This window comes from Chelonia mydas, chromosome 2 (genome assembly GCF_015237465.2).
Source record: "Chelonia mydas isolate rCheMyd1 chromosome 2, rCheMyd1.pri.v2, whole genome shotgun sequence".
Classification (NCBI taxonomy): Eukaryota; Metazoa; Chordata; order Testudines; family Cheloniidae; genus Chelonia; species Chelonia mydas.
In genome coordinates, this window is record NC_057850.1 from 61,411,478 (window position 1) to 61,438,488 (window position 27,011).

At 41.4% G+C, this 27,011-nt stretch overlaps 1 long non-coding RNA gene across 1 annotated transcript; it reads left to right on the top strand.

Annotated features, from left to right (window-relative positions):
- The first annotated feature begins 1,850 nt into the window (after positions 1 to 1,850).
- Positions 1,851 to 26,645, top strand: LOC122464460. The gene is made up of 4 exons (XR_006288505.1): positions 1,851 to 2,000; positions 2,458 to 2,550; positions 20,158 to 20,247; positions 24,895 to 26,645. It is a non-coding gene; the product is annotated as an uncharacterized LOC122464460 (long non-coding RNA).
- The last annotated feature ends 366 nt before the right edge of the window (positions 26,646 to 27,011 follow it).

Sequence of the window (27,011 nt, forward strand, 5' to 3'; positions counted from 1 at the left end):
GGCAGCTTACATACAATGGTGTGGCACTTGGCTAAGGAATGGTGAACAATGGAGTGGTGAAGGCTCCCATGAGATCCAATTTGGTGCCTGCTACCAAGAACTAGTTGAGACTGCCATTGGACTCCAGACCAAGGAGCCAGGAGAGGACCCAGCCTCACCCAGGGGTGAAGCCTCACTTAGGGGCGGGACCCATTTTGTTTAAGCTGGCCAATGTTCACAGTACTGCAGCACACATCTCTGGATTGATCTTCAGTGTGCCCTTTGCCTGCGAAAGTGCTAGGGATGGAGCTGGGGGTTGGGAAGAGTTGTAAGTGTTGGGAGGTGGGGAACTTGTTGATTTGTTAATGTTAAGTACTTTTTAGTTAACCCTAACCCTCTCCTTTCCCAGATCCTATTTCCCTGCTCCCAGTAAAGTCCCCCTTGGTTATATTGTAATTTTTGGGTGTGTCATTTCTGTGCTGGGGTTTGAGTTGATGTACTTTATTGTCAGTGCTTCTATTTCAAGCACTGCTGGGAATTTTTCACCAAATTTGGGAAATTTTTAGCGCTAGGTTGGGAAAAGTTGGCACCACGATATAGAAGCACTGCTTATTGTTTTTTGTGGATTGGGTTTTATACTCCTTGCCAGCAGTTGCAGCACTCTTCATTTTCCCAAGGGACAGCACCCCTTGTGTCCCAGGCACAGTGAGGAGTCACCTTGGGTGGAGGCACCAGTTGTCACAAAAAAGAACCTGGGACCTAATCCATCCAAGGAGTGGGGGAGAAGCTACTTCAAGTAACAAGCACCAGGAAGGAGACTTGAGTCACACCTGGGGGAGGGCCTCTGTAGCCTGTAAAGACAAAGAGAGATGAAAAGAGGGGCAATGGGATACAAGCAATATGGTCAGGATGTTTGAATTGTGTCTTCTTGGTTCCATTAAAAAAAGTTGCATAGGAGCTATACTTTACTGCCCCTTTAGTTAGCCATGGCTGGTTTCTGTTTTGTTCTATTAACTTTTATTCTGCCGTTTTTATTTTTAGCTGTCTTTTAGTCTTCATCTATTATTCTTTTAACAAATGAACAGTTGCCTGCTTTCTATGTTAATTATTAAACCTTTGTAAAATCTGTCTTCCTGGCTGTCCATGAACCCCAGCCATCCTGCCTGCCATGGTAGATGTGCCCTCCTTCCATCCTACTTCTCCAAGCCGAGATTCAGGCTTAGTGTGGGGGACCAGCAAACAGAACAAACCAAGAACATCCAATCAGATGGGCCCCGTGTTAGGGAAAGAAGTTGTATTTTAGTGGCATCTGTTCACCCTTACAAGTCCACAGACCCTGTCCCAAAGAGCTTACAGCCTAAGCTACTGGTCCTGCAGAGACTTATCCATGTGTTTAACTTTACACATTATAAATAGTCCCATGAGAGGCAACTGCTTTTTGCCCCGCACTGAGCCCCACTGTAGTCAGTGGGGCCTTCCGCAGGCAAAGGCCCACCTACATGAATCAGGATTGGTGCCTAAGAAAATATGACTCATTATTACTATCCCTTTTTGTGAAATTAAAAAAACCCACACCAAATCTTAATGGTCTCCCATGAAAAACATTAAGTTTTTAAACCACAGCTGGTGATTGGAGACTACTGCTTTGAATGGCAACAAGTGTTTTAGAAATGGAATATTAAATAAATATATGAACAATAATCTGTCACATTGGCTGGTCAAATATTGAGCTGTTGTAAGGCTCCTCAACTGCCCTTGGTTCTACTAGGAGCCAGAATGCTGCTGCTGAGCTAGGCTGTAGCCAACCCAGCTTTCACTGACTGACAAGTTCCTTACCCTACTGGGGAGCAATTTCCCTGCTTTGGCTGAGGCTGCATAGACAGGGTGTGGTTTGTAGGCAAGGTAGAGGCAGCTCACCTGGAGCAGCTGCTAGCTTTGTTGAGAGGAACAGACTGTCCTTGCAGTGCTTCTGTATGTGTTCAGGAAGCAGGTGTTTGTTGTGGGGGGAGAGAAACTGAAAGGTGAGTTAGTTTGTATTGCTGCACCTTAGCTGCTCTTCATTGTTCTCTGGTTCCTGTCTGTGCCCTGGAAGGTCCCATGTGAGTATGTGCATTGCTCATAGTTAATGTGATGATTCTCTGATTTATTCATTCCTGAGTTCTGTGTTTTCTTGTATTATTTTAGTAGCTACATCCATCCATATCTCTAAGCACCTGAGTTATGCTCTGTCAGTTCCATGAATTCTTCAAAATACAATCTCTTTGCAGGGACAGCTGACTTCTACAAGTCCAAGCTTCTCTGATTTGTTTAGTCTGTTTCTGTGCACTTAACAAGGACCCATTCCTTGCACACCTCAAACTCCCATTTATGCCAAGCTGACTCGGGCTTAACGGGAGACAGCAGGAGAAACCAGGGCATCCAGCCCTACTGTGCTGGGTAGTGTGGAAGGGTTGCTCTAATGTTAATTCTTCCTTCCAGTGGGGTCCCATGGAAGCACCTCTTTTAAATTTGACTCAGCTACAGGTTCTATAGATCTGCTCCTGGAGGCTACTGATACCTTTACATATACAGGTAAGTGAGAATTTGGCTTGGTATTGAGTGCATTTGGGTTTAATGACAGGTTTCAGAGTAGCAGCCGTGTTAGTCTGTATCGGCAAAAAGAAAAGGAGTACTTGTGGCACCTTAGAGACTACAAATTTATTTGAGTATAAGCTTTCGTGAGCTACAGCTCACTTCATCGGATTAATTCGATGAAGCTCACGAAAGCTTATGCTCAAATAAATTTGTAGTCTCTAAGGTGCCACAAGTACTCCTGTTCTTTTTGGGTTTAATGTGAATCATGTCCATTGTGCCATGACTATCAGTTCAGGCATCTACTGATGCCTCACTGAAATTATATACAGGCTTGGTAAGAGATGAATGTTATTTTTTATTAATTTTGATATATGAAAATGCTTACTTCAAGTATCTTCTAAAAACAATTGTACTCTTATTGATTTCTGCTTCTGGCAGGAAACAAAGCAAAAAACCAGAGCTGCCTCAAATATCTAATGACCATGGTTCATTATAGTGTGATAAATAAGGGGACCAATCCTGTGTTCTTTGACTTCAAAGAGAGCAGAATCTGGCCCCAAATCATATAACTGAGCGAATTTCATAGCATTGCTTACAAGATAGACCCAACAGCAAACATGCTACAGGTGCCTCTCCCCTTTCTCTCTCTCTCACTCTCTCTCTCTGTTTTTAAATGTTAATGATGGACTTTATATTTAAATTAACCAGCAGGGGCTGCTTCGGCCTTACCTGCCTTACACCTTGTATACCCCTGTTCAAAGTGTGTGTAAAATGCTGCCAAGTAAGAAAGATTAAAAAAGGTTCGCAAAAAGAAAAGGAGGACTTGTGGCACCTTAGAGACTAACCAATTTATTTGAGCATAAGCTTTCGTGAGCTACAGCTCACTTCATCGGATGCATATTGAGAATCACTTATAGTCCCTTGGCACTGTAGGTGGCAGGTGCAGCTTGGTCTTAAGTCGTAATGCTGCTCTGCATTGTGCTTTCTGACCAACCTGGAACGTGGTTTGGAGGAATTGCAGAAGTGGGTAGATCAATATGCAACAAGACTCACGCCCCAACTGTTCTTAGACTTGTGCTTTCCCCCACTCGGCACTGTTGCTGTGAAATGTTATTTTTAGGTGTGTGTGTAGGGGGCAACTATTGAAAGGTTTGTTTATTTATTTTTAAAGTGTAGCAGGATGAATCAATGGATGGAGAACAGGACTGAGCATTGGGTTGCCTGGATTTCTGTTGCTTGCTTGTTGTTCTTGCTTGCACAGTGGAGATAATGATTCCTAACTACTTTTGGTAAAGTGATCTGAGATCTCCTTATATATCACTTTTGATCAAACTAAGTCTATATTGCTATTTTTGTACCTCCACACAAAGCCTGGCTTAGTATTGGCAATCTTTAGTATTAAGCCATGAGACAAGTCCTAAAATATCATGAGATTGGCTTGAAATTTTTTTATAATAATCTCTGGGTTCTGTTTTTGAACCATTAGGCCCATGATTTCAGTCTCCACAACTATAAGGGCTAAAAAATTATTTAACACTTCCCTCCCCCCCCCCGAAGTTCTCATGTGATAACATGATTCCAAGAGCTGGGGCTTTAAGAAAAACACCAAATCTTACAGGAGTCAGGGTAAAGCTGTGAGAGTTGACAACACTGCTGGCTAATATGTTTCTTTAATTCTTAGAAATTCCAGAAATAAAAGTATAGTTGCATATTAGTGTTTTATAAATGACATTAATCTGAAAGAAAGCTTTGTCACAAACTTGAATATCCTTGACATAACATAAAAGGACTCAATAATGTTCTTAAGAATGCTTCATGCTGGGTGGTGAAAGATGTGTGAGGTCTGACAAAGATTAAATACTCCCACTTTAAACTCTTAATTATTTATCAGTAATAAATTATGAAATAGAATGGTGACATCATGATTCTAAATGGGAAACATTTCCATGTGGCCTTTTTTAAGCCGGTATTTTTCAAACTGCAATTTGTGGAGAACTTTATGTTGGGTTGTGGAGAGTTTTCTGGTCACTAGAGCTGGTCAAAAAATAAGTGAGGTTTTTGTGAAAAATTCTGAAACTTTGCAGGTTTTGTTGTGAAGTGTTAGAAATGGGCCCAATTTACTTTTAATGACTGTTTGATTCATGCTTTTTTCAAAAATTGTGATTTTTCTTTTTCATGAAAAATTTTGAGGGTTGACAATTTCAAAAAGAACCCAGCAACAACAAAACAAAAACAATTTTTGAAAGGCCATTTTTTGACCAAAAATCTCCAAACTTCTTCTTGGAAATTTTTGACCAGCTCTACCTGTCACATATTATCTTTTCTTGTTTCCAGCTGCAACATTGCCTTAAAGAGAGTTAAGAACACATGACTCCTTTCCTAGCGTTACTCTGCAATGTACATAAATTGCTGTAGTTTCTACACACGTATAGTTACGTATCACATGTGAGTCAGTATTCCATGCAATTGCAAATGGAAAAAGAGGTATTCCATGGAAAAAAATTCCCTTTAAGGTGTCGATCACACTGTGGAAATGTTTGACTCTCTACACAAGTTTTTTACAACTTTCATTTAATTCTTCACAACTGTAGTTAATTATTCTTCCCAGTTTGGCTATAGTCTAATACACAGAATAAGTAACTCATCCAAGACCACAGACAGAATTGGTGACAGTCAGCATTATTACTCTGTAATACCTGGCTCCCAGTCTTGTACTCCAACCTCTGAACTGTATCAGTCTTACCAGTTTGCTTGTACTAGTGTTTATTGTGGGGAAAGTTTTTGTAACAAAGCACCAGGAGGTAAGAGGGATCTCTGCAGAAGAGCTACGTGATCTGACTAAACCCTTAAATAGTACTGTTCTGTCATCCGCTGTGAGATGTGAGACAAGGCAGGTGAGATAATATCTTTTACTGGACCAACTTCTGTTGGTGAGAGGAACAAGCTTCTGAGCTACACAGAGCTCGTCTTCAGGTCTGTGTAGCTCAGAAGCTTGTTCCTCTCACCAACAGAAGTTGGTCCAGTAAAAGATATTACCCCACCCGCCTCTCTAATATCCTGGGACCAACATGGCTACAACAACACTGCATATATCTTAAGTGTTGTTTCCTTCTAAGTTCTAGTCCTTGTTTGTATTTTTTCTTTTTGTTGAAGTGAATCAATAAGCTTTTTTGTTTTAACTGTAGGGGACATGCTGCAACATGGCTTCCACTAGGAACAAAAGTTCATTTTGACAAAAATGCTCAAGTCATTAGGATTTGGGTAGAGAAATAAACAAGCATAGTGGAAAGGGATGAAATTTTCTCACAAAGGGCACTGGTCTGCAGTGCAGCTTTCTGCTGCTGCCGTCCCAGCTTGGGACTTGACTAATGGTGCCTGCTTTTCTTCCACCCTCTGTCTCTGCACCCTCTTGCACAAGAGGACACTGATCTCTTTAGAAATGGATCCTATTGCTTCTTCCTTGGTCAGCCACTGGCCCAATACGTTAACGATTGGCAAACTTGCAAATAGTATCAAAGTGTCGTCTTCTCCACCACACACATGCACAAGTGATACAGTAATTTTTATGTCACATCCCCACTGCCCTCCCGACCAAATGACTTGGCTTTACCCCAGATACTATGCTCATTTGCAATGATGTGTCTGTGTGCACAGTCATAGGCAACTATTTGTTTAGGGATGGCCTTAAAAAATAAAATAGCTGTCGAATATCGCTTCAGTGAGTAGTTTTGTCTGATAACGAAATTTGTCCATTTTTAATAAAGTGAGAAGAACTTCTGTTTCAAACTTTCTTTTATTAATGCAATTCCTAATTATCTGGGGACAGGGGCTACTTCTCTTCTCTCTCTCTTCCCCCCTTCCCCCCGAAGACCCCAGTTGGCTAGGCTTATAGTGTGGAATAAGAATTTTAAGAGAGATTGCTGTCGTGAAAGTGAGAGTTACACTTATTAAATTGTAATGGTTGTAGGAACTGGGTGACTCAGGGGTTAAGTAATGGAGCGTTTCATTTCTCTGTTGCCAATGAAAGCCAGTTCATGTGAGATGTCGAGAGTGCACTACCATCAGAATGGTGATTTGGCCTTTGTGCGGTGAGTTGTTGGTGTTAGTTTAATTCCCAGTGGACTAGTGTCCACATCACTGTTAGCTCCCTTCTTGCCTGTCTTGGAAGCAAGGACTGAATGAAAGTATCAGTTGAACAGCCTCTTTGCCTTGAATGGGTTTGAGAGACACTTGAAGGGCAGTATGAGGAAGGCTTGACTGTATCTGTTCATTGGATAAATAGATGGCTTCACAGTCTCGGTAGCTGTCAACTGGGAACCTTTCCCAGCACTAAAATTAACATTTTTAATTTAATTAAAAATGTTAATAAAACTCTGGTTCAGGAGGCAGAACTGATTCATGTTAAACATATTCTTAAGCAACTACTGAGGTTTTAAAGCCTATTAAAATCAGTGAATTATTTTCTTCGTTCTTTTTTTGTTTTAAGGATGATGGTGTGTGTATATATTGGAGGCAGAGCTGTTGGAATCCCAGCTAAGGGCCCAGTCCTGCAGCCCTTTCTTGGGCAAGTAGTCCCATTGAAATTGGTGATACATTTTGCTTGAGTTAGTGTTATTCAGTTGAGTAAGAGTTGCAGGGCTGTGAGAATTTTGAAGGAAACTTCTTTATTTTTATATCTATTTCCCATATTTGAAATGAAAATGGCATTTCTGGGCTAAATTATGGAAAATCAACCCCTTTTTCTGTTTCACCATTTAAAACACTGGTCCATGCTCTACTCATCTACTCTCTGGCATTCCCAAGAGACACATGACCCCTCTCCAGACCATCCAAAATGCACCTTTTAAAATGTTCTTCCCTGATCATCACTGTAACCATGTTATTCTTCCTTTCCTTCCATCCCCACTGAGTCCCTCCCCTGGCTACATATCACCTAGTGCTTCATTAATGTGTTTTGGGCACAACCTGTGTGTTGCTCAACACTTTCTCTCCCTCAGCTGTGGTCAATTCAGTGGGAGCTGAGTACTGCCTATACTTCACCACATTATGAAGAGACTTTTCTGTGCAGGTGTTGAGCAAATATTGTGTGCTCTGGCTCTCTGAACTTTCAACATCCTCCAGGACAGAGCCCAATGTTCCTATTGAAACTTACCTAAAATCAATATTTAAGTGAAAAGCTTTTCCCACTGAAATGATTAGGTATCAGTTTTTGCCTGTTACAATTCACTTCATGAAAATGGGAGCCTCTCTAATAAGTTTCAGCTTTTTAATATTAATATTCAAAAAAGAGCAAATCCTGTTTGTGTTTGAGGCAAATCAAACATAATGATTTGGATACAAACCAAAACAAAAAAAATTCCTTAAAGCAATTTCTTTTGCTTATAAATTTTAGTCTTTAAATTTATAATGGGCCCACTAATGCTCTGAGGTGATATTGGAAAAAAATGTTCAATGACAGAAAATTTGTGTTCTTTACTCTTGAAACAGCTCCCCATCCAATAAATGGCAAATAGAAGATGTGGTGTTTAACAGAGACGGGTGCCTTGGCACAACACTGCTGCTAGAAACAGCATGGTCAAGTGACGGCCACCTCGCTGATGGTGGCCCAGAGAATGTAGTCCTGCCAACCTGATGCTGAAGCTGCAAGTCTTTGGACATGATTCTGATCTCAGTTACACTGGTGCAAAATGGAAGCTACTTGTAAAGATATGTTGGTAAACTATATAGTAGAGGACAATAAGCCCAAATCCCACCAACAATAGCACAGCTGTGTAGTGTAGCGAAAAAATGGAAGTGTGCAGTGCTACCTGCTGCCACCAGAAGGCCCCTTGTAGATTTGGATCTGCTCCAAGCCTTGGAGATTGGCACTCACCTTGTCACTGGAAGTTCCTGTTGGGGCCGCATGTTGCAGAGGGAAGAGGTGCTGGGAATATAGAGTTATGCAGGGTTAATTGAGAACTACCTAACAGAGGCAGAGTAAAAGGCTATCTGTACATTCTCCCTGCAACTTCGAACCCTTGAAGTCCATGGGCTACAGCCAGTAGAGGGAATATAACCTGCTGTGAGGTTAATTCTGAGTATAGGTCTCTTTGCTCCTGCTTCTAGAGGGGGTTTCTAAGATGGAAGGAGAAGGATAGGGCTTCCATTATTGCTAGTGGTGACTGAAGGTGAGAGAGTTGGGTTTTGAGCCTGGGGATGAGTTTTCTGAGACCAGAGGTGCATGAGTGATTTGGAAGAGATGTTCTGAGCGTTGATGTGTCAGGGTGTAGAGCCAGGGGGAGGTGGCAGTTTTGAGTTGTTAAGAGGTTAGGCAGCAAGTGGAGTTTCTTGGCATAAAGGATAGGAGAGTATGCATGGTTGTCCATGTGTATGCACAGTGGCGTATTAAGTAGATTGATTAGATTGTGGAACTGAGAGCTAGTGGACCTGAGTCTGACTTTGCCATTGACTTATTATATGATCCTTGGATAATTCACTTAACCTCCCTGTGCCTCTGTTTTCCCATCTGTAAAATGTGGTTGATAATACTTTTAAAAGTCCTTAGATAAAAGGTGCATAGTATTATTATGCCCACACTAATATGGATTTTATTTAGATATTCCAGAACAAAATAATTAAATAGCTAATTTGAAAGTCTTTTCATAAATCTGAATACCACTGACATATTAAGAATGAGGTGATTTTCTGAGGATTCATCACATTAGCTGAAGAAAGATGTCTACTGTCTGATATGGGAATTAGTTTAGAGGCATAGTAATACTAAGTAATTCTGGTGTAGTTATTGAACAGAAAGGTAAAGCATTTATATTTGTATTCTCCTAATGTATTTTCTCTAGAATGTGAAAAGTACATTCGTGTTGTGGCTTTGGAGATGTAGGTGACTCAAATATGATTTTTGTTGGTCAAAGTTGATGAGCTAAGAGAATGGGATTTGTCATCGAGGAAAGTAAAAAGATTTGCCACTGTAAGAGTTATTGTCATGAATGTAAAATGGAATAATATCAGGGACATGAATGAGATGTCCTTGGTCGGTTTCCTCTTCTTTCTCAGATTAAACAGAGTGAAGAGAAAAACACTTCCCTTTTAAAATATCTTGCATTAATTTTAGTATAACCTGTATTAAATCTACACAGTAGTTGTTAATTTTCAACTACACTTCTCCACTTGATTCTGCTATTACCAGTGTATCACAGAGCAACCCTTTTGGATTTAAGGGGAAAAGTGCAAAGCATGCCTTTCGTGAATATGCTATTTAGGAATCACATAGAAAAACAACTCTAGGATTGATTCTAAAGGAAAGATGAATTGTGATTCCAATTTCAGTGTTTAGATATAAACCTATACATTTTAATGTGTACATTGTGTTTCAGTCAATATGATAATGTAGAGCCATAACAATTATATAAGTAGAATTAACACATTTTGAATGGTATTTGGATGTATGGCTGTTGACCTGTATGCTGATACTTTCATTGCTGCCATATACATGCAATCTACTTATGGTTAAGGTTGCAAGGCAAGTAATTGCCAGAATGGAGTGCTAAGCAAGCAGTCCCTGTATCAAAGAATCTGACCTTGTGAAGATAATGAGACAAGGAGAATTCAGAACAGATGAAAGCCAAGAGCACCTACTTTATCTACTGACAGCCAGGGAACACCTTCATGCTCAATCAGTTCCTGCTAATGAGACAAGATGGGGCAAGATGGTAAAACAGCAGTAACGGGCAAACTTTTTTTTCAGCTTAATGATCTATAACTTAGTTAGATAAAAATTGTCTTTTAAACCAGGCAGTAACATAAGTATGAACAGAGAAACACAAAGAGTGTACCTAAGATATTCTGGTTTTGTTTTGTTTTAAGAGGATTAATGGTGTAGATTCTTATGAGCAGATTATGAAGATCCATCATATTTTCTAGATTACATCTTCTGACCATGATTCTTGCTTAGGCAGTTTTTAACGTGTTTGCAATGTAGCCAGTAAATTATTCAAGTCACTTTGTTTAAGAAATTTTGTCACCTACCATTTTAAAACTATCCAGGAATTATAACACGTACAGGTCAGTTTCAGGCAGTCATATCCTTATTCTTTCTATTCTATATTAAAAGTTACTGCATTCATAAAATTATATAAAAATGTTACATTTATTCTGCAGATGGCACAGGTACATGGATTAGTGCTATTAAACCTCTGTCCACAGTGTTAAATCTGTGCCCAAAACCTCAGACTAACTGCATGTTTTGTCCAAAATGGCAGCTAGTGAAGGTGTCTGTAGGTGGTGGGTTGTGTTACCAGGTAGGGAAACTCCATGTCCAAGTCTTTCTTACGGCCGGTGCCTCAGAGCACAGTTTATTGTTATAACAAAGAACACATCAACCAACTCACCTGAGAAATGCTGGTTACAATCCCCAGAGGCTTTTTCCTGCTTCAGTCAGCAAGGAGGAAAGAGGACACCAGCTTCCCTGAGAAGCTCCTGGACCCAGCTTCCTTTTCCCTATGTAATGCACCCAATAATGTGATAGGCAGGGACCCCCTAAACCGTTTCCAGGTTGCTGCTTTATCCTATCATAGTGACCCTTGTATAGCTATCATTGGTCTTCAGAGCCAACACCCAAATAATACTTCAGAGCCAACAGGCAGCTAATCCCTCTGGGCAAAAATTCTGTTCTCTGTTTCAGTTTCTTCACCAGTGTAAGTAACCCCATAGATTTGAAGGGCAGAAGGAGCCACTGTAATCAAATTGCCTATCCTACGACTGAGCTAGAGCATATCTTTTTAGATATCTTTTTTTATTTAATGACTGATTGCTAGAGCCTACATGGGCTTGGTTCTTTCTTAACTGGAGGGGGAAATGGTGGTTTCTCCCAAATGTAACCTATTTCTGGTGCCAAAATAAAGTCACTTGCAGTAGATTTGTGCAGATCTGTGATCCATGCTCTCCTTTCTTGCATGGCTTAATGAGCAATGAAATTGGCAATGTTGATACTTATAATTGGTCATGGAGATTAACTTAACACCTTACTGAGATATATGGGCCGATCATACCTCTTGAAGCTATCATTCTAGAAAAAAAGAATTGAATTTTTTCAATTCAGCCAGTTGAAAAACTTTTGAATTTTGAAAGTTTTGGGTGGGAAAGTAGACAGATTTTATGAATATTTTTGGGGAAAAATTAAATCCTGTTTTTTTTTTAATCAGCTTTATTCCAGATTCACTAAACATTGCTGCATTGGTTAAAATATTCAAAGTTTTCTTTGTGTCTCTAACAGCAAGAGACTTATTTAAAATTAAAGGTGAGTGTGATGCATTGCCCTCTTTAAGATGCCACCTGATGTGCTGAGATACCACTGAGCCCGCCTGTTCTGCCAGCATGGGACTCGTTTTTGCGTGTCTTGCTGAACGCGGCTCTTAAGTTTCCTCCAGCATGCACACAGGCAGGGCCACACCTAACCTTTCTTCTAGGACACATTTTCCTATGCGTTCTAGAGTGAGTTCTGTTTTTTGCTTAACTGCGACTTCCTGGCATCCAGCAACCTGGACAGACTCCCTATCATCAGGCAAAACACTTCCATCCCCTGAGAGGATAGCCACCGGACAGGAGCTGCTTTTAGCCACCCGCCCCCTTTGGTAGCAAACTGCTTTGCAGGGCTGTAGAGGAATTAAAAAGACACTCTCTCCCATTTCCTCAGCAGTTTCTGTAGCTTTGCTCCTTCCCCCTGGGGCTTCAGCACAAGATTTCTTCTTGTTGCTGAGAGACCCCATGGACAACCCTAGCCACATTTAAAAAAGTCATTCCCCAGAAGAATTTGTGTTCTGAGGGACAGCTGCTACAGTCAACTCAGCTTGCAAATCCCCAGCTTCCATGTGCACTTTAGCCAAAGGCACAAAGATTTTGTGACCCCCTACTAACAAAAGCTCTGCCATCTGTCCTGTCAGTATGTCTTTCTCCTGAACTAGGTCTCTCCTGACCACAGAAATTTCTGCACCAATATCTCTCCAGTCAGGGAGCTCCTTGCCATTTATTCTGACAGCCTTCATGTGCTTACTGCCTGGTTGTGCAGTGGCAACTTTACAAATCCTGTGTGATATATGGCAACTGCCTGAGGTGCCTCTGTTCTTTGGGTAGAAGCATTTCCATGCTTCCATGCCTGTTCCCACTCAGCACAGGGCATTTATTCCTCAGGTGCTCAGTGGAATTACAATAATAGCACCTTCTGGGCTCTTCTGCTTTTACAGGAGATTTGGGATGAGAACTGGAGGAGTGAATTTGGGGAGGTGAGTGTCCTGGCTCCCATCTGCTCTCCTTCTTCCCCGGGGTAAAAGAGGGACCTTGCTTCCCACCAAAATGTAACTCCTCTGCCAGTGATTTATTCCTAGTAGGTTCTTGGGATTGGTCAAATTTATCTGCAAAAGCTGCAAGTTTATTAACTGTTTCCATCTCTTTATCCCATAAACACTGTTTTACATCATCACTAGACATATTCAGGAACTGTTCCTGAGCAACCAAATCACACATTCCTTCAAAGCTTGTAATACCTTTCCTCCTCACCCGCTTATCCAGTAAATCTCTCATTTGGTTCACATAAGCCACATTACTTAACCCAGCCCCATGCTTAAGGCTTCTAAAATTTATGCTATAAGTTTCAGGTGTAATATGAAACTGTTTCAAAAACAGTCCTTAAATTTACCATAATTGGAAGCATCACCCATTGGCATCTTACTGAATATGTCCAGAGCTTTCCCAGTCAATTTTGCAACCACTGTGGCCATTTTTTATCGTCGGGAATCACATGGAGCATGTACAGCCTCCCAAAGATGATGAAGTATTCAGCAATGTCCCCAGATTCGCTATATGGTGGACACAACTGCCCCCACTTGTGGATTTTTGGACAGGTGGGGCCCCCTGGTGTGGGGTTTTGGTTCCACTTCCCTATTAAGGCCAGTTCATGTTGTCTCACTTTTTCTCTCTCCTCCATTTCTTTGGCTTGTAGCTTCAGAGAAGCTTTTTGTCTGGCTGCTTCTTCTTTGGTTTGTAGCTCCATAGTTTACTTCTGGGCTTCCATGGCTCTCTCATGGGCTGCTTTTTGTCTGGCTTCTTCTGCTTTCTGTTCTTTTGTCTGCAGTTGTCTTAACTCCACCTGTCTCTGGTGCATTTTTTCATTTTCCTCTATCTGCAACCTGTAGAGCTCCAACTTCTTGGTAGCTTCACTTTCACTCATTTTCCTACTTTTCTTGTCCCTACTTTCCTTGCCCAGAATAAGCAAACAGAAAATAACAAATGAGTAACCACTCTGTTTTCTAGCCAACCCACTTAAAACACACTCAAAATCACCACCAGTGTCTAAGGGCAGTAAGCTGTGCACGTTATCCTGCTCGACTATGCCACTGTGACTGTTGCCTCCTTTAAGATGCCACCTGATGTGCTGAGATACCACTGAGCCCACCTGTTCTGCCAGCATGGGCCCCCTTTTCACGTGTCTTGCTGAACCAGGCCATTAAGCCTCCTCCAGCACGCACACAGATAGGGCCACACTCAACTGCAGAATGACACAGACACTGAGATCAGCTCTGGGAAGACTCAGCTTAAGGGACTTGTCCCAGCACTCAGGTGTCCACCTCCCTTGGAGTGCAGACCCAAAGATATATTATGAAATCTGCCTCCTTCCTCAAGGTGGAGGAAGGTATGGACAGCCCCTAGCGCCACCCCCCCCATTATGATTTGCACAAACTGGGTTATATCATAAACAAGAAATACATTTATTAAGTATAAAAGGTAGATTTTAAGTAGTTAAAGGGATACCAAACAGAACAAAGCAGATTACTGAGCAAATAAAACAAAACACACAAACTAAGTTTGATTCACTAAAGAAACAGGTTACAAAATGTAATTTATCACCCTAAATGTTGAATTAGGCAGGGTGCAGAGTTTCTGTAGCTCAGAGTTCCAGCTATTTCTTCTTACAGACTGGGCCCCTGTCTCAGTCTGGACTCTCCCCTGCCTTTCCCTTCAGGTTAGTTCCTTTGTCCCTTCAGGTTCTTTCATCAGTCCTTCTTGGGTAGGTCATGGAGGAGAGAGTACTGTTTTGCCTTCCTCCCCACCCTTAAATAAGATTTACATAAGGTGGGAATTCCTTGTTTCCCAAACTTGACCCCCCTTTCCTTTTAGTGGAAAGTTACATGAAGTCCAAGATAACGTTTAGTGTCAGGTGACAAGACCACCTGACCTAGTAGTGCCACAAAAACAAAAGGAGTACTTGTGGCACCTTAGAGACTAACAAATTTATTTGAGCATAAGCTTTCGTGAGCTACAGCTCACTTCATCGGATGCATTCAGTGGAAAATACAGTGGGAAGATTTATATACACAGAGAACATGAAACAATGGGTGTTACCATACACACTGTAAGGAGAGTGATCACTTAAGATGAGCTAATACCAGCAGGAGAGCGGGGAGGGGGAGGGGGAGAAAACCTTTTGTAGTGATAATCAAGGTGGGCCATTTCCAGCAGTTGACCAGAATGTCTGAGGAACGGGGGGGAGGGGGAATGAACAGGGGGAAATAGTTTTACTTTGTGTAATGACCCATCCACTCCTAGTCTCTATTCAAGCCTAAGTTAGTTGTATCTAGTTTGCAAATTAATTCCAATTCAGCAGTCCCTTGTATTTGCTTCAGGTTGGGGGGCTGTCTGTAAGCAAGGACTGGCCTGTCTCCCAAGATCTGTGAGAGTGATGGGTCGTCCTTCAGGATAGGTTGTAGATCCTTGATGATGCGTTGGAGAGCTTTTAGTTGGGGGCTGAAAGTGATGGCTAGTGGCGTTCTGTTATTTTCTTTGTTGGGCCTGTCCTGTAGTAGGTGACTTCTGGGTACTCTTCTGGCTCTGTCAATCTGTTTCTTCACTTCAGCAGGTGGGTATTGTAGTTGTAAGAATGCTTGATAGAGACAAACACCTACAAGATCTCTGTCTGAGGGGTGGAGCAAATGCGGTTGTATCGTAGAGCTTGGCTGTAGACAATGGATCTTGTGGTGTGGTCTGGATGAAAGCTGGAGGCATGTAGGTAGGAATAGCGGTCAGTAGGTTTCCGGTATAGGGTGGTGTTTATGTGACCATCGCTTATTAGCACCATAGGGTCCAGAAGTGGATCTCTTGTGTGGACTGGTCCAGGCTGAGGTAGATGGTGGAATGGAAATTGTTGAAATCATGGTGGAATTCCTCAAGCGCTTCTTTTCCATGGGTCCAGATGATGAAGATGTCATTAATGTAGCACGAGTAGAGTAGGGGCATTCGAGGATGAGAGCTGAGGAAGCGTTGTTCTAAGTCAGCCATAAAAATGTTGGCATATTGTGGGGCCATGCGGGTACCCATAGCAGTGCTGCTGATTTGAAGGTATACAAATAGTTATGGGTGAGGACAAAGTCACAAAGTTCAGCCACCAGGTTTGCCGTGACATTATCGGGGATACTCAAATACTCACCAGCAACCACACACCACACAACAGAACCATTAACCCAGGAACCTATCCTTGCAACAAAGCCCGCTGCCAACTGTGTCCACATATCTATTCAGGGGACACCATCAAAGGGCTAATCACATCAGTCACACTATCAGAGGCTCGTTCACCTGCACATCCACCAATGTGATATATGCCATCATGTGCCAGCAACGCCCCTCTGCCATGTACATTGGTCAAACTGGACAGTCTCTACGTAAAAGAATAAATGGACACAAATCAGACGTCAAGAATTATAACATTCAAAAACCAGTCGGAGAACACTTCAATCTCTCTGGTCACTCGATTACAGACCTAAAAGTGGCAATTCTTCAACAAAAAAACTTCAGAAACAGACTCCAATGAGAGACTGCTGAATTGGAATTAATTTGCAAACTGGATACAATTAATTTAGGCTTGAATAGAGACTGGGAGTGGATGTGTCATTACACAAAGTAAAACTATTTCCCCATGTTTATTCCCCCCACCCTCCACCCCCCACTGTTCCTCAGGCATTCTTGTCAACTGCTGGAAATGGTCCACCTTGATTATCACTACAAAAGGTTCCCCGCCCCCCTGCTCTCCTGCTAGTAGTAGCTCATCTTAAGTGATCACTCTCCTTACACTGTGTATGGTAACACCCATTGTTTCATGTTCTCTGTGTATATAAATCTCCCCACTGTATTTTCCACTGAATGCATCCGATGAAGTGAGCTGTAGCTCACGAAAGCTTATGCTCAAATAAATTGGTTAGTCTCTAAGGTGCCCCAAGTACTCCTTTTCTTTTTGCGAATACAGACTAACACGGCTGTTACTCTGAAAGTAGTGTCACAGTTACCTCCCAGGACGCCTCCCAGGAGGGAAAGAGATGGGTATCTTCACATCAGATCTGATGGCCTGTCGTCTGGTGAGTGTCTTCCCAAAACACACCCAATTATAATTGTTACATAGTCCATATCTCTAACTTTAGATACAGAAATTATACATGCATACCAATTGGATAATCACATTCAGTAAATCATCTCAGTTATGTCCTATCCATATCATAAGCATATTTTCATAAAGAATATGGAGTGTAATGTCATAGTGAAATTCTGGAGAACAATATGACTGTTAGAGAGAGGTGCTGGTACACCATACTGCATTATAATGGCCCAGTGTGATTCCTGTTTACAGATTATAAGCAAGTCTCCTCTTAAAGTTTGGTTTGACAAATGAAACAGATTGCACTCCCTAAGTCTCATTATAAGGCATGTTTTTCAGACTGTGAATTGTTCTTGTAGTTTTTTTTCCAAATCTTCTGCAGTTTTTGGCATATTTTCTGAAGTGCAGACCCCAGAACTGGTTACAGTATTCCTGTAATGGTCTCCTCAATGCTATATACCTAGGTGTTATCACCTCCTTACTCCTATATGTTATTTTGCATTTACTCATCCAAGCATTGTGTTAGGTGTGTGTGTGGTTTTTCTTTTGCCACAGCATTGGATTGGGAGCTCCTCTTCAGTTGGTTACATACAATGACCTTAAGTTTACAGTCCCCCATCCTGTAAATTCAGCCTACATTCTTTGTTCCTAGATGTATTAAAAGGGTATTGTTTAATTGTACTCCCTCTACCAGAAAATCCGGATCAGTCTGTATTAGTGACTTGCCCTCACAATATTTGCAGATGACACAAAGGTAAGTGGGGCAGTACATTGTATAAGGAATTATTTTTATATTCCAGATTACTGATAAAAATATTGAGGAGTGTTGGTCTGAGAACTGATCCCTATTCAATCCCCTCTTGTTGATGATTTCCTATTAACGGCTGCATTTTGAGCTCTGTCAGTTAGCCAGTGTAGTATGTGTCATAATGATTTTATATTATGCTTATTTTTTAATCGGAGTGCTGTGTGGTATGAAGTAAAACACCTTACAGAAGTCTAAGAATATTATGCCAGAACAGACATTTTTATCACCCAGATTTATAATCTTGTCAAAGAATGATATTAATTTTTGTGACAAATTTCTATTTTTCATGAAACCATGTTGATTTGTATTAATTATATGCCCATCCTTTAATTCTTTGTTATGCTGTTCCATGTTAGCTGTTCCATTATTTTGCCCAGAATTGATATCAGAGTAGCCAACCCCTAATTAGCTGGGTCATTGCATTAATCCTTTAAAACATTTAAGTAGTTTAAAATATTCCATTGATTTCAATAGTTACTTAGGATTTACATCAGTGTACTCGAGACCAGAATTTGATTCATTGCTTAGTCTTCCCCCAGACTCAGTAGACCTTTATGAGCTAGGAAAGTAACATTTTTGGCAATGGGTAATGAAATGCTGCCTTCCTACCTTCAAATTGGGATTGAATTCTATTTAATTTGGTGAGGTATTTTGGCTGGTGGATGGGCACTGGACTGGAAGTCAGAAGACATGGGTTCTACTCCCAGCTCTGCCACTGGCTTGCTGGGTGACCTTGAGCCAGTCATTTTAGTTCTACGGCTCAGTTTCCCCATCTGTAATATGGGGATAATGATATTTACCTAATTTGTAACACACATTGAGATCTAGTGATGAAAAGAGCTATGTAAAAGGGTGGTAGTGGTATCTACACAAGCCATTAAGCCATTTCCAAACCAGGGGTGGAGTGGGGCAGGATGTGAAGAGATGTACTCTTGACATGCATTGACAGCCGTGGGTTGTTTGCCTAAAACAGCATTGGTTCACATTTGGAATACTTACTTTGCACTCATAAGGGTTGGAGAGCTGGTTGCAATTTTCTTTACTTCTGTGAAAAATTTTGGGGGAAAAACCAAAACACTTTTTTTTTTTTAACACTATTTGGAAGTTCTGAGAAGTTTACAAATCCTCACCATGTAAATATCAGGAACAAAACAATCATTACAACAGTTGTCTTTTTTGTTTAAAAAAGACATCTATACAGGAATATAGTCATGAGATCTTTCCAATTAACAGGGTATTGTCTTCTTAGAGTGAGAATCATTAGGACACCTATCTTGTTTCTAGTGATCTTATTAAATGGAGTGAAATCTCCTTATGTATATATTTAACAGACCAGCTATGTCTATCAAGTGTCAATATTTAAAAAACGAACAAACAAAAACAAAAAACCCCACCACCCTGAACAAGTACGCTGGTTTTTTGCAGGTGAATGTACTTTCTGAGTATTGAATAAAAGGTGACCAAGTATGTAATTGGTGTGTTAATTTTTCCATAACCACAACCTCCCATATTTTTTTGAACCATTCCTCAATGGTTGGGCCATTTTTCTTTTCCCAGTGAGAGGCTGCCAACAGCTGAGCAGCTAGCAGCAGATGAGAGATGAGTTCTTCATTTCCTTTTGGGTGACCATTTCCACTAGAAAGCCCCAGGAGGATTACCAAAGGATCATTTGGTAATAAATATCCAATAATTTGTGATATGTGGTTACAGATAGCAAGCATTCCAATGCTCTCTAATGACTGGACATGTCCACCATATATGCATAAAATCTCCCTTTTCACGACAATTTCTCCAGCATTTACCCCCATTCATTCCATATATATTTTTGAGTATGGGGTGTGGTATCATTGAAACAGTATCTAAAAGAAATTTTCTTTTATTGTGCTACAGACAGAGTTGCTGGTCTTCTTTTCCAGACCAAACCCCTCTGGGGTAATTTGTCTATCCACATTCTTTTCCCAGCATGTCCGATGTGGACACTGTTTTGTTAGGAAAGCTGTCTGAAAAGATTGAGATAAATTAGTTATGTTTTAGTTTCCTAATTCAGGAGTTCCCAAAGGTGTGCCGTGACACAATCCTGGGTGATACGCTGGCACAGCTGCATTCTCCAGTCAAACTCTTAGTAAAACTTTAATTCCTCATGACTTGTGCAATCTAAGTAAAAGCTATATAAATATCATGTTCTGAGCTGTATATTTTGGACAGAGTATAGAAAAACACTTTATTTTATTGATTTAAAAAAAAAGCTGCAATATGTCAAGTTTAATTCTTGCAAGTACAACGATGCATTTGACTGCAAGGTAACCTAGCAACGTACGCCATTTACAACTGTAAAAAATGGCAAGCAGTATTTCAATCTGATATGGATCGATTTATTTTTTGAAAGTGAGAAGGGTGCACTGCTGGAGACGATAATGAAAGTCCAGGATCATCTACTGCTACACAAAATGAGCCAGCCACAAAAATAAAGAAACTGGTAAGAAAATACGATGACATATACTTGAAGTTTGGAGTCTCCTTTACCAGATCGGATGAGTACCTGTTGCCTCAGTGTATCATGATATAATGTATTATTATTTTTTTTTTTACAATATTTGATTCTTTTCTAATTAGTAGAGTGGGGTTGAATCTTTGCTTACACCGCACAGAAATTCAGATTTCACACTTAAAAAAACCCTGAGAATGAAATATAATGTTCAAAGTTTTAAAATCAACAAATAACACAATTTTTTAAAACAATTTTATTCACATTTTTGTGTTGTTGTTTGTTCTATTTTATACAGTGTACTTTGTGTTTTCCCTGTTTAAATGCCACATTTTTTTAAAGGGTAGTTTTACTAAAACGGTTTGGTTTCAAAGATCTTGAAGCATTTCTTTGAGTGCATATTGCTAGGGATTTCTATCATTCCAGTTGTTTACATGAAAATGAAAAGGAAACATGTACATTATTTACAGTGTTATAGTTTATATGGATATCATTAACATTTTTCCTCAAGAAGTGTTAATGGTGAGTTGCAGTCCCTATTGCAGCGGCACAGGTGGGCCCCAGAGAAAAAGGTTTGGGAACCCCTGTCCTAATGGACCAGATGCCATTGCTTCTATTAAAGTTACCTTTCTGTATACAACAGGTTTTCTAGAAAGTTGAGAAACATAGTGTCTGACTTGAAAGTACTGGTACCAGGGGAGAGTGGTCCAGTTAAAGTTAGTTTTGGTCTCTAAATAAATTAGAAATCTTTCTTCACTAAGAACATAAGAAAGGCCATTCTGGGTCAAACCAAAGGTCCATCCAGCCCAGGATCCTGTCTGCTGACAGTGGCCAATGCCAGGTGCCCCACAGGGAGTGAACCTGACAGGTAATGATCTAGTGATCTCTCTCCTGCCATCCATCTCCACCGTCTGACAAACAGAGGCTAGGGACACCATTCTTACCCAACCTGGCTAATAGTCATTAATGGACTTAACCTCCATGAATTTATCTAGTTCTCTTTTTTAAACCCTGTTATAGTCCTAGCCTTCACAACCTCCCCAGGCAAGGAGTTCCACAGGTTGGCTGTGCGCTGAGTGAAGAAGAACTTCCTTTTATTTGTTTTAAACCTGCTGCCCATTAATTTCATTTGGTGGCCCCTAGTTCTTATATTATAGGAACAAGTAAATAACTTTTCCTTATTCACTTTCTCCACACCAATCATAATTTTATATACTTCTATCATATCCCCCCTTAGTCTCCTTTTTTCCAAGCTGAAAAGTCCTAGCCTCTTTAATCTCTCCTCGTATGGGACCCGTTCCAACCCCCTAATCATTTTAATTGCCCTTCTCTGAATCTTTTCTAATGCCAGTACTGTATATCTTTTTTGAGATGAGGAGACCACATCTGTATGCAGTATTCAAGATGTGGGTGTACCATGGATTTATATAAGGGCAATAAGATATTCTCCATCTTATTCTCTATCCCTTTTTAAATGATTCCTAACATCCTGTTCACTTTTTTGACTGCCGCTGTGCACTGCGTGGACGTCTTCAGAGAACTATCCACGATGACTCCAAGATCTCTTTCTCTTACTGAATAGCTGTCCAATTGTGTGTATTCCTTAGCTCTCCCAATCTTTGAAGCTCTCTGATTTGTGATTTGGATTAAGATCTGGATTATTTGCAGTGGGTGTCATTGGTGATGGAAAAGAACTGATCTTATCTCTTCTCTGTATGTTTGGGATAGAACTAGTCTTTGATAAAGGTTGTTTGATAACGTATATTTCTAGTGAGTGTGTTGTTTTTTTTTATAAATCCATGGTAGCCTAGTGATGTTTACACTGCCACAATTTTCTTCTTCAATAAAGACCCAGTGTTTGATTGGATGAGAGTGTTCCCAATCGCTACTGCTTTGAGCTGGCTGGCTGGATAGTACCATAGAATATTTGGAACAGCTACTCCACCCTGCTTAATGGGTCTGTACAAAGTAACTGGTCTCTCTCTCGATCTTGTCTTGTTCCATATAAACTCTAACAACATCCTCTGTATTCCTGCTAGGGTTTTATTTCAAAATCCTTCTGTGATTATCCCAGATAAGGAAGGTATCCTTGGCAGAATATTCATTTTGACTGTGGTTATTCTTCCCCACCAAGAGATTGCATATTTCTCCAGGTCCTTCTTCATTTGCTGAAGTAGTGGTTTGAGAATTAAATCACAGAACTCTTCTAGGGTAGTTTGAGATTTGAATTCCTGTGTATCTTATGGGTTTCAGAGTAGCAGCCATGTTAGTCTGTATTTGCAAAAAGAAAAGGAATACTTGTGGCACCTTAGAGACTAACAAATTTATTTGAGCATGAGCTTTCGTGAGCTACAGCTCACTTCATCGGATAGAATTTGTTGTCCATTTGTACCCGAATGTTTTCTGGATCAGTGACTTTTGCGAGTCTGGCAAATATATAGCGAACATTTCAGAATTGGCATAATTTACTTAAAATCCAGATGCTTTCCCAAAGTCCTGGATGTCTTTAGAAACTGCTTTTAGGTAAATGTTTGGTTTAGATAAAAATATTACATCCTCTGCATATAGTGCTGTTTTCTCATGTGTTCCTACAAGTTTTATTTCTATGATGGATCCACTGGTCCTTATCCTCTGTGTAGGAGACCATGGACATCCCTGGTTAGTCCCTCTATGTAATTCAAAAAGGGGAGATTTAACCCCATTAATCACACAGCTTTTTTTTGGATCATGTAAAGGGCAGTTATCCATTTAAGGAACTGGGAGCCAAAGTCTATATGGTACAGGACTTGAAACAGAAGGTTCTACTCTGTTCTGTTAAAGGTTTCCTCTGCACCTAGTGATAACAAGAGAACTGGATCTTTTTTTGAACTTGCATTATGCATGATTCCAAGTACTCTCCAAATATTATCTGACATTTGTCTATCCTTAATGAATCCAGTTTGATCTGGATTCATATAAGCCGAGAGCATAGACTGCAATCGGCTACCTAGTATTTTTGCTAAAATCTTAGTCATCATTCAACAAAGATCGGCCTTTGGGAATGGCAAAATATAAGGCCACTTCCATCTTTTGGGAGAACAAGCACAGTAGCTTCCTTCATAGGTTGTGGAAGTTCCTTCCCTAACAGCATGGCATTAGGGTGACCACCCATCTTTAATTGGGTGGGACAGTCCCAAAATATACATTTCAAGTCCCGGTCCCGGGCTGAATGACTCCGGGATAGCATTTGTCCTGGAATCTCTGCAGTCCAAGGCACAGGGGTGGTACCAGCCTCTTCCCAGTGGTGGTGGGGGTGGGGGGTCCCTTAGCCCCCACTTGCCACAAGGGCCTGCCCCCTGCTCCTCCTCTTCCCCCTGAAGCCCTGCCCCTGGCTACGCCAGAAGCTGGAGATGGGCAGTATTAAGAGCCACCCAGGGAGCCCAGGCTGCTGTGGGGATACCCAGAGTCGTGGACCCTCCACTTGCCCGGAGCAGTGTGCCCCAGGGGTGGGGACATGGGTTGGGGGCTACTTTTGGGCAGTGCAGGTGGAAGGTCTGGGGCTCTTTGAGAGGCTCAGGTTCCCTGAGAGGCTCTTACTACTGCCTGGCTCCAGCCTCTGGCCTGGCCAGGGGGTAGGGCCTCAGGGAGAAGAGGAGGAGCAGGGACCTCATGTGTGGGACCATACATGTTGGGCGGGACTCCTGCATGTTGTCCCTTTTTGCATTTTGGAAAAGGTGGTCACCCTAAATGGCATTGAAGGTACCTCTCAAAGGACCCACTAATATCTTCTTAAATAGTTCATAAAATTCAGCTGGAGTTTTAACCACTTTTCATACTTGCCTCTTGGATTTATTCTTGTGTTTTTGTTTCTTTATCAATTTTGCTTATCTTTGGCAAGCCTGCTACTTCCAGATATTTGTGAATAATTTCAGTGTTTGGAGTATCTGAGGTATAGAGATTTTTATAAGTAGCAGCACATATTTAATATTTTGCTGATTGTTCTTAATTGGTGGACTAATACATTGATCTTGAATCCCTTTTAGCTTTGAGCCCATAGCCTATCACTTTTATTTCCTTTTTTCACAAAACACCTGCTTTGTATACCGAAGGGCTTTTTTAGTGACATCACTCATCAACATACTTAACTTCTCCTCTAATATTAGTTAGTTGTTGTAATGATATTTCTGAACCTGTGTTTTTTGTTAATGTCTTGTAACCTTTTTAGCTCCTGTTCTAATTTCTATTTTTTTTCTTGAGCTCTTTCTTATTTCAGTTGAGAGGCTCTGCTAATCATCTCACCCCTAAATACTGCTTTATCTGCCGCCCAGAGATGGCCTCTTTTTGTTTTGTCTGTATCATTTAATTGGAAATATTGAACAACATTCCCTTTAATTGCTGCAACCTGATCTTTGTCTTGGAGAAGGAAGCAGTTAATTTTCCAATAAAGTGATCTTCGGGACCCAGCCCAGCTATCAGATATTACTTCCACTGGTACATGATCTGACCATGTAATGTTCTAGTTTCTGCCGAACTTGTGCAGAAATGTGTAATCTCTTTCCCCTGGGTGCAATTCACTCCAGCAATGTGAAGGATTGAATAATTGGCACTGAGAAGTCAATGCTGTACCTGCTTTCATATCCCCAATGTCTTTTTTATTAGATCTGTCCCAGTGAGGAGTCGGTGTGCAATTGAAGTCTCCTTCAAGTATAATTTTCCCCTTCCTCAAAGTGTTGCAGTGTTTTAAAGAAGTCTGTAGTGAGGGGGCATGGCCTCCGTCCCAGCCGGATGGAGGGACAGCTGCGATCGCCCCGTGGTGGGCAAAGCCAGGAGACCCACACCCGCCCCGCTGGAAGCAGAGGGGTGGGACAGGAACCAGAAGTATAAAAGGCTGGCCCTCCAGCTCAGTTGGAGAGGAGCTGCTGGAGGAGGAGGAAGTATCTCACCTGCTGCTGGAGCTCGAACCCGAGAGCAACCGCTGCAGTGCCTGAGATCTGGAAGAACTGCCAGAGCTACCAGTCACCGTAAACACCAAGGAGTTGCTGGAGCTGCCGTTAGCTGTTTATCCCAATGAGGTGGATGATGAACCAGGGACCCAGGTAACCCCCCTTGAACGGGAGTGTAGGAAGTAGCCCAGGGGAGCTGAATATAGTTTGGCTGTGTTGCTGACAGCCAGCCAGCGTGTTGCAGCCAGATTTCCCCACTGACCCATGCAGTGGAGTTGGATAAGCCCTCATCCCCCTACCCCGTCACTCCACCCCTGGGGTGGCAGTGGCAGCCACCCCACCATAGGCCAAGGGGACTGCGTTTGTTGGTGGTCTACCAGAGCCGGGACCCCCGACTGTTTGCTGTGCTGTCCTGTCTAAGGGCCTGGGCTTATAGACTTTGCTGTCCTGCCCTGTTTGAGGACCCAGGTGTATGGACTCCAGGCCAGAGCCTCCTGACTTTGCTGCCTGGCCTGCTTGAGGGCCTGGGCTTGAAGACTTTACTGCTTTCCTGGCTACAGGCCAGAGCCTCTTAACTGCATGCTGCCTCGCTCTGCCTGAGGGCTGGGACTTATAGACATTACTTCTCTACCCTGCTGAGTGGCAGAGACCCCTATGCTAAATCCCCCTGAACTGTGCCCTCCCTGAGGCCTTGTAGTGAGGGGATGTGGACTCTCTTCCAGAAGGATGGAGGGACAGCTGCGACCACCTTACGAAGTCCTTATATAAAGTTTTTTGGTTTGGAGATACACTGAGCCCACTGTTGTTAATAACCCAGTGGTTGTGACCTTTAACAATATAAATTATCCCTCCTTGTCCTTAGATTGATCTTTAATCTGAAGAAGGACATATTTAGCAAATATTTTGCCCACTCCTCTTTTCTTTTCTTTAACTGAAGCAGAATATGTCTGTTAACGAGTTATCTTTCATGCCCATAATTTGTCCTGTGTGGAAAAGAGTTTCTTGAAGTAGAATAACTGAGAGTGTTTTTTTTTAAATTCTACCAGGGCTTTTTTCCTTTTGGTGACCTCATTTAGCCCTTTGACGGTCAAAGATGTTATTTAAAAAGAAGAGACACTGAGAGTAACTATTTATTTAGCTTATTGGAAAAACCTGAAATGATTGTGATTCTTTAGCTGTTTGACATATACTCTTGTGTTGCCAATTTCTCTCATTTCTAATTACATTGCATTCACTGTTCTGTGCCTGAATATACCTTGGTTTCTGTTTTTGTAAACTTCCATATCCACTTCTTGATTAATCCCCCGCCACCTCCCCAGTTTCCTCCCCTTTTCTGCATTCCCCTTACTCTAAATCCACAAATGAAATACCAACATAACTTGTAAAACAGTCCCCAAACGACTTTGCTTTGCTGAATCTTAAACCCCTGTTCTCTCCCCATAAGCACTTGGACTGTTTCTCTTGCACTTCAAAGAAGGTACATTTTCCACCTATGGGTCTGTGACCCTCGCCCCTTAGGGATAGATTGCCATCTGATCATTTGAGTTATTGGTGAGGGGTGGGAATTACCCACAACTCCTAAAGGTTCCTTCCCTTCCCCTCTCTATTTTCTCCAGTCTCCTCCAGCCTTGAAATACCCCCTCTTATTATTCTTTATTTACTGTATGTTTTAAAATACAGGGCACGTTGATCACTCCAATTAATTGATCACCCCAGTTGATCATCCCAATTAAAGTAAACTTCATACTATTTTCTGTATAACATTACAGTTACTGTTCAGCTGTTCATTCCTGGTGACTCCAAGAAGTCCCCTCTTATTAGTTTTTGGATTAC